The 9,118-nt window shown below is 39.5% G+C and overlaps 1 pseudogene; it reads right to left on the bottom strand.

The window, feature by feature from the left end:
• Window positions 1-3,016: 3,016 nt before the first annotated feature.
• Window positions 3,017-7,903, bottom strand: LOC139450571 (uncharacterized; annotated as a pseudogene).
• Window positions 7,904-9,118: the final 1,215 nt, after the last annotated feature.

The raw sequence follows: 9,118 nt of genomic DNA on the forward strand, positions 1-9,118 counted from the left end.
GGCAACCAATATGTCACACGGTTTGCCTAGCTAGGAAACCGATACTAGTATGTCACATGGTCTGCCTCGCTTTGATAACCAATATGTCACACAAACTGTCACATGTTCTGCCTAACTAGGACAACCAATATCTCACATGGTCTGTCAAACTAGGACAACCAATATGTCACATGGTCTGCAGAGCTAGGACAACCAGTATGTCACATGGTCTGACTAACTTGGACAACCACTATGTCACACGGACAGCCTCGCTAGAACAAAACAATCTGTCACATGGTTTGTCTAGCTCAGACAAATATGTCAAACTGTCTGCCTAATTCGGACAACTAATATGTCACATGGTCTGCATAGCTAGGACGACCAACATGTCACATGGTCTGCCTAACTAGGACAACCAATATTTCACACGGTCGGCGTAACTAGGGCAACCCATATCTCACACGGTCTGCCTAGGTAGGACAAACAATATGTCACATGGTTTGCCCAGCTAGGACAACCAGTATGTCACATGATCTGCCCAGCTCGGACAACCAATATGTTACAGGGACTGCCTAGCTCGGACAACCAATATGTCACATGGCCTGCCTCGCTTGGACAACCAATATGTCATATGGTCTGCCTAGCTCGGACAACTAACATATAACACGGTCTGTCTAGCTCGGAGAACCAATATGTCACATGGACTGCCTAGCTCGGACAACAAATGTGTCACACGGTCTGCCTCGCTTGGACAACCAATATTTCACATGGTCTGCCTAGCTCGGACAACCAATATATAACACGGTCTGTCTATCTAGGAAAGCCAGGATAACACATGGTCTGCCTAGCTAGGACAACTAATATATCACATGGTGTGTCTGGCTAGGACAACAAATATGTCAAAGGGTCTGCTTTGTTCTGACAACCACTATGTCACGTAGTCTGCCTAACTCGGACAACCAATATATAACACGGTCTGTCTAGCTAGGAAAGCCAGTATAACACATGGTCTGCCTAGCTAGGACAACTAATATATCACATGGTGTGTCTGGCTAGGACAACAAATATGTCAAAGGGTCTGCTTTGTTCTGACAACCACTATGTCACGTAGTCTGCCTAGCTAGGACAACCCATATGTCAAATAGTCTGCCTAACTAGGACAACCAATAAGTCACAAGGTCTGTCTAGCTCGGACAACCAATATGTCACATGATCTGCCCAGCTAGAACAACCAATATGTCACATGGTCTGCCAAGCTAGGAAAATACTAATGTGTCACTTGGTCTGGAATCCTCTGTAACTTCCCAATATATATCAGGTGTATCAGTATTAAATATGCAAAAGATAACAGTGTCCAGATATTCGCGCTTGTCAAAACTCCACACAAGACATTTCGCCGTTCAACGGCTCTTCGGGTGTAATGAAAACTTTGCTATTGCAAATGTGAAAATACATGCGGAGTGGTGTAAAACGCGTTTGAATTCCGAAAATAGTTATCTTTAAATGAAATTTTTTTTTATTTCAGCTTTTTGACGAATGACATGCATTTATCAGTGGCAGTAAAGTAAGTACTTTTCGTGACTAGTAATAAATTGTTATTACAATATTGATATGCTGATGCCTGTCGCATTGTAATTGACTTCAGATGACATGATTCATTACAATCTTACTTCTAACACATTCTCAGTAAGAATATGATGAAAGACACAACAAAAGCAGAAAGCAACAAAACTGATATCTTCATATCAATATACGTTCAATAAAAAGACAGCAACTGCATACGTAAAGTAAAGTATTTTATTGTAAGACTTCGACATCTTTAACACAGGATGGTGATATAATCAAACCAACATGACACAACAAACATAGGCATACCTGTACAAGTCATCTGATACATAGTGACGTTTAATATATTAATCAAACCAACATGACACAACAAACATAGGCATACCTGTACAAGCCATCTGATACATAGTGACGTTTAATATAATCAAACCAATATGACACAATAAACATAGGCATACCTGTACAAGCCATCTAATACATAGTGACGTTTAATATAATCAAACCAACAAGACACAACACATATGGACATATCTGTTTCAGCCATCTAATAGATAGTGACGTATGATATAATCAAACCAACAAGACACAACACATATGGACATATCTGTTTCAGCCATCTAATAGATAGTGACGTATGATATAATCAAACCAACAAGACACAACACATATGGACATATCTGTTTCAGCCATCTAATAGATAGTGACGTTTAATATAATCAAACCAACAAGACACAACACATATGGACATATCTGTTTCAGCCATCTAATAGATAGTGACGTATGATATAATCAAACCAACAAGACACAACACATATGGACATATCTGTTTCAGCCATCTAATAGATAGTGACGTATGATATAATCAAACCAACAAGACACAACACATATGGACATATCTGTTTCAGCCATCTAATAGATAGTGACGTATGATATAATCAAACCAACAAGACACAACACATATGGACATATCTGTTTCAGCCATCTAATAGATAGTGACGTTTAATATAATCAAACCAACAAGACACAACACATATGGACATATCTGTTTCAGCCATCTAATAGATAGTGACGTATGATATAATCAAACCAACAAGACACAACACATATGGACATATCTGTTTCAGCCATCTAATAGATAGTGACGTATGATATAATCAAACCAACAAGACACAACACATATGGACATATCTGTTTCAGCCATCTAATAGATAGTGACGTATGATATAATCAAACCAACATGACACAACACATATGGACATATCTGTTTCAGCCATCTAATAGATAGTGACGTATGATATAATCAAACCAACAAGACACAACACATATGGACATATCTGTTTCAGCCATCTAATAGATAGTGACGTATGATATAATCAAACCAACAAGACACAACACATATGGACATATCTGTTTCAGCCATCTAATAGATAGTGACGTATGATATAATCAAACCAACATGACACAACACATATGGACATATCTGTTTCAGCCATCTAATAGATAGTGACGTATGATATAATCAAACCAACAAGACACAACACATATGGACATATCTGTTTCAGCCATCTAATAGATAGTGACGTATGATATAATCAAACCAACATGACGCAGCACACATGGGCATACCTGTACAAGCCATCTGAGATATCGTTTTCACTGGAATGACATATGCAGTTTTTAGTAGCCAGATTGTTTGTCACTCCTTCTAGTGAAGAGGGCAGTTACACACCTGTCACATCAGCCCTTTGTTCCACACGTCACAGGAACAGCACATTAAAATAGAGATCACTTCCACAAATAAAGGGGGAATCGATATGAAACGATTAAATTAATTCTTATACTAACACACACAAAACCCAAAACACACCACACATCATAAACATAATCTTTTTACACTATATTTAACTTACAATTTGCAGGTATCAAAATCTCTACTTAAATCAAAGAAAAGAAGACTATCTTGTAAGATTAGATAATTTTGTCACCGCCCCACCCACAGAGATGGGAAAAACACGTAAGTTTATTTTCAATACGTTTGGTCGCAATCATTTAAAGAAGTAAATTATCATATTTTTTACATCTCTATGTATTTAATTAAATGTGCCAGACGAGCGTAACATACCATGTTACAGCATACTTTCATCAGTCATTGATACATATGGATTTCCTTCAGTTCGATGCCATTCATAAATCTTAGCTTGTCGATGGACTCAACTGGCACCACGTGGACGTATGTGAAAACCACCTTACCACCCACAGATAACTGAAACGGAAACACATAATGCACTTGGTACACATCGGTATCATTTGTAGTTTGGTTGCCACCAATATATTCACATTTTGTCTAGATTTAAGATTTAAAGGTCTAACTGATCAGAAACAACGTTTCCGTTTGTATTCCGGCGGGGAATTCCCAGGCTAGGGAATTGCCAGGCGAAAGAAATACTAGGGGTTTCCACAGGACGTTTGGAAGTCGTCCGTCACTGTTTTTGTCATTTCAAGAAAACAGTCTTGTGAATAACGTATGGACGTCAAGAGGTGTCGTTCATACACTTATGAGCGTCAGTTTCGCGGCCATGTGATCGGCCTCTCGTCCAATGGAAAAGTCGTATGCTCTTTTTAAATTCACACACGCGTGTGTGTGTGTGTGTGTGTGTGTGTTTGCGTATATGTGCGTGTGTGCGTGTGTGGTTGTACTAGTCTGGGCTAATGCCTGTTTAATAGTGCTATCCCTCTGAGATACCATGCCGCAGTTTAACATGGATACCCCACACAGACACAGCATACTGTCTCCGAGCTGCCCCGTCATTGTTATAGCCCCTTAATGCCGAGCGCCAGGCGGGTAACTGTTAATACCTTCGTCTTTTGGTATGACGTGGTCGTGGATCGAACCCCGGACCTTCCGCTTTACGGTCGGACGCTCTACCACCAGACCACTGGAAGCGGGTCACAATAAAAGAGTATACTGATGTAACAGCTGAAGCCAATGTCCCCAAACTCTACGGGCAGACGCTCTATTCACTAGACCACGGAGGCAGTCAGAAAAACGAGTTTTAAATAAAGCGTTGTAAATACAGCACAAGGGACAACATCACTATCACGTGTCATGAATATATTAGATTATAAATTGTAGTGCAACATAACACATTCTCTATACCGGTAATTATAAAGTTATGTACTGTAGAAAACTCTTACCGTGAACTCGGTGCTGGATATCTTCACATTGCATTTAAATTCTTTTGCAGGTTTGTAGAACTCCGACGTCGAGAGGCTGATGAGGCCTTCTTTATTGCCGCTTACAATGGACGCCCGATCCAGGATACCGTCTTCACTCGCCATCAGGTAAAGCGCAACGTCGCTCCCAGCGCCTATTTCCATCTGTAACCTACAACACGGGAACTATATTTTACTGAACGTGGTCAGGTAGTAAACTTATTCCTTCCCACAACGTCAACACACAACTCGACTTTTGATTTGAAATGTCAAGGCGTTATCTCATAATTTCCACAGATCAAGGTTGTGAAGTGGTAGCATCCTGAACGTGTGTCTTGTTATAGATTGGCTGCTACATGTGCTCTTATAACAACACTGGTCACGTGTGGCATAGTTGTACATATGGTTCAGATCAGCATCGTTAAGGTCGTGTAATGATTTTCACTACCAACTGTACATGTAGTAGTTACGCTCACACTACTAATTGTGGCAGTGGGTCATTTATGTGAACATTCCAACGTTTATCTGATCCTGCCACATTCTATCTATATATGAATTGCTGTGTAGCAAACAACATGTTGTTGAGGCAATATGTGTTAAGTTTGGTTACTTACTCTTTTCCAAACGAACGGCCAATGATGTCAATCGCTGACCCAGCCTTGGTAGTGAAGGGGATGGCTTCACTGAATGGCACTGTCTGAAATACAAGTTCATATTTACATCACGTGATATTATGTGATGCACTGTGCTGGGTGTGCACGCAGAGAGGAACATTTATGCCAATTCGAAATCAATAAATGGTACAGCAAGCACATTGCATGGTACCTTTTCAGTAAATGGCAAATATCAACAATGGTTAAGTTATCTCGGATGTGAATTATCGCAAGATAATCTTGTCAAATAATCACCCGATTTAGAGTCGCATCCTTAATGTCAACTCTATCAGGTTGACAGGTAAAAAAACACCTCCTGTTTCGTACAATAAATCCTAAAATTATGTTTCAATTGTTCTGACTGGTCTTATTTTGAAATAAGTCGTTTTCATTCTTTAATGCATTACATAGTATCTTTGTCCACTACTTTGTAGAGCTTCTCGCTACTCATTAATACCATTCATTTGCCGGTAAATTAAATGAAAAAAAATTCTCACAAGCGTTTTGGATAACAGACGGTATTTATACGGGTTTATTTAGATTTGAACTGTTGAAAAGGCCATTTTAGAAGCGACCAAAGCGGTGTGAGAAGAGGCGGTTATAGCATCAGAGGAAAGGGCCAAATTGTACTGTAGTGAGAAATCAGCAACTAATATCTGCAAATAATATCCTCAATTGAAGTGAATCAGTGAATAGATAGTATGATTTGTAAGTTGAAAGAATAATTTATTTTTGTTTAAAGTTTTTATAAAGATCGATTAGCATATTACTACAGTAAAAATGTATGTGAATAAGTAAAGGAAAAAAATGATTGTATAAACGGATTAAGATTACCCGAACATCATTGTGAGTTGTTAGTGCAAATGTCATTGAAAGGAGAGATCGTCGACACCACTAGATCCAGAGAGGATTAACTCAAACTGAAAGAAAATGAATGACCCATGAGAAGACAACTTTCTGTATGACGACTCTCCTTTGTGATTTCCAACCAATTCTATACGGGGAATCCTTATTTGAAATACTCGTATTAGAAAAGCTATTCGAACAAGTTGGCACTAGGCCCCTATCATTGGAAGATCGTTCCTTGTAATGTCATAACGGTAACGCCTCAAAATGTAAACAACTATGTAAACACTATATCGGTTCACCCCAGTACGTGATGTGTTGGTTTTCTTTATGTACACATTGGCAGTTTAGTCCTGCATCATGACCGTGGAATATATATATTTTATTTAAAAAATATAATATTATCTAGAAACGCATACAAAAGTAAGTCTAGCCAGCCCTAGCTAGCTTTATTCCAGAGCATATGGATTTTTTATTTTATTTTTAGAGTCGAGAATGATATTGTGTAATATATGATTTCAGAGACTAAATGTTAGTCTATTTGGCAGTTATATACTTACTGTTCGCTGATGAAATTTCATTCAAATTGGTCGCCAATTTGGTTCTACTCACTGCCTGTTTTCTCAGGAGGGCACGCTTTTTTGGTTCTTGCCTTAAGCATTGGCCCTTTTCTCTCACTCTGTAGCCGTTGTCTCTAACTTCGTTTTGACGCTTTCTACAATGGCCAATTTCCTTGGACCGTTTCAGAATACTTTTTACCTGACATTTTTTATAAGGGAAATATATAGTTTGAGTGACGTACCGGGTGCGACCAGCGCGTCAAAGCACATGACCCCATCTGCGGCCAAAACCCGTCAGCGTCACATTTGACGGTTTCAGATGTTCCAATAAAGATGGCGTCGCTTTCACATGACACACGTGCAACCATGACACCGCCCTCAGATGAGACGCCTGTTTCCCCGCTGGGTATAATATCTTTCGCAAGTTGAGGGCAAAAAGCTGCAATGAAAGGCAACACATTTCACCCCTCAGGCCACAAGCCAAACGTTGGGCGAAGATTCACAAATTTGGTATTCAATTTGAAAAGACGCAAATGTTTACTTACATCTTGACGTTCATTCTCACTGATGTGAGGCTGGCCCGGGTCATTTTAAATAAGTAATGTAGGATTTTATTGAGACGCGGATCAACTTCTTTGATTTTGATCACTGTCTTCTTAGCCCCTTGTAAAACCAAATGGGTCATCGCCCAATTCCAGTTTAGATATTCTTCCCAATTTAATACATGACGTAAGTGAATTACCGTGAAAGCTGCGTTATATTAACTCATGGGTTTCTACTTCAACTTACGTTTACGGTACGTGTAGCCAGGAGCTGCTTCTAGAGACGACTCTGAAGGCTTGAACATGGTGGAGTGAAGCCTGCAGTTGCCCTCAGCCTCGGTGTAGAAGAAGGACAGGCAACCTGTAGCCTGCACACACTTAATGCCACACTCATCATCAGTAGTGATACCACTCAGCGTCGACTGAGCTGCACTATTACTTATTTTGTCCACTATGACGTTGTCGACAATAAACTCTACTTTTAAAAAGCATTGCAACATTGTATTGCGCTGTATGCAAGCACGAGAAGATGGTACACCGTCATACTTACTGGAGATCTGTGTAAAATGTGTCATTGCTGTACGCCTCTGAATGACTTACATTCCGGACCAAGGTAGAAATCATGTTGTCTATCGATGTTCAGGCTAAGATTCAAGTTTCCCATGTCGGGACAAAGAGGAAAGTTAACTTTCGTCGTTCGTGTATTGATCAAGATATTAACGATACACAATTAATGTGATCAATAATTCCTGCTTCCTGACTGAACCGTCAGCGTTATGGAATCATCTTTAGCTTATGATATTGATGGCCATATTACTGAGAAAAAACCCTTTGAAAGGAGATCTTATTCAAAGCTGGTGAAAGAAGCCGAAATTTTGGAGAGCTGCGGTCCATAGCTGTGCCTGTAATTGTGTGATTGATTCCCAGATTCTAAATTTGTTTATCTGAATCACACCCGCGCTGTCTGGCTTCACATCAAAGACCTCCAACATTAAGCTGTCACGAATTGATAAATTGGAATAGTGCAGGTAATGCGTCAAAACAAATATTACTGACACGCGAACACGAACTCAAAGAATATAATTAGGTATATTAGATATTGTACCATGAATTTGGAAATTACTCGATTCGTATTGGTCAATCAGGGGCTATTAAGTCACGATAAACCCCTTCTGATTGAAACAGCCGATTTGACGGCCGCATCACCGCGGAAGCTTATATTAATAAAATAGTACCTTTTCTCAGTCATCGTCGGTAGGCATATTTAAATAATCATATCTGCAATTATAGATTACACAATGCACAGTTGCAGTTACTACAATATTTAAAGGACGTGTGGCAATACATCTCGTGTAGAAAACACCATTTACTAATCTACAAAGAGTATTATTTTAAGTTTTAGGGACAACAGAGTGCTTGGAATTTTCTATATACAACTCTAATGTCATTGGTTTTGCTTGTTGTGCGATATGGCGTCATAATGGTGACGTGCGGTGGAGAACGAAAGATTTGCAAAGCTTGCTAAGTTTTCTGTAGGGGTGCCCACATCATGTTAGCTTTCAAAGTTGCCGTGCACATATGCTTTCAAAGCCTGTCACATGTCCAAGTGAAGTATTACTGTATAAACAAACTGCCTGAACATACAGCGCCATATTTTGCTTAATGGCTGTTGTCGGTAAGTCCGCTATTCATATCGACAACCCACTCAAGTCAATGGGTACCATTTCACAAAGCAGCCGTCAGGTTTACGTGCTTGTAA

This window comes from Haliotis cracherodii, unplaced genomic scaffold, assembly GCF_022045235.1.
Source record: "Haliotis cracherodii isolate W230 unplaced genomic scaffold, xgHalCrac1.p SCAF_8, whole genome shotgun sequence".
In the NCBI taxonomy this organism is placed as follows: Eukaryota; Metazoa; Mollusca; class Gastropoda; order Lepetellida; family Haliotidae; genus Haliotis; species Haliotis cracherodii.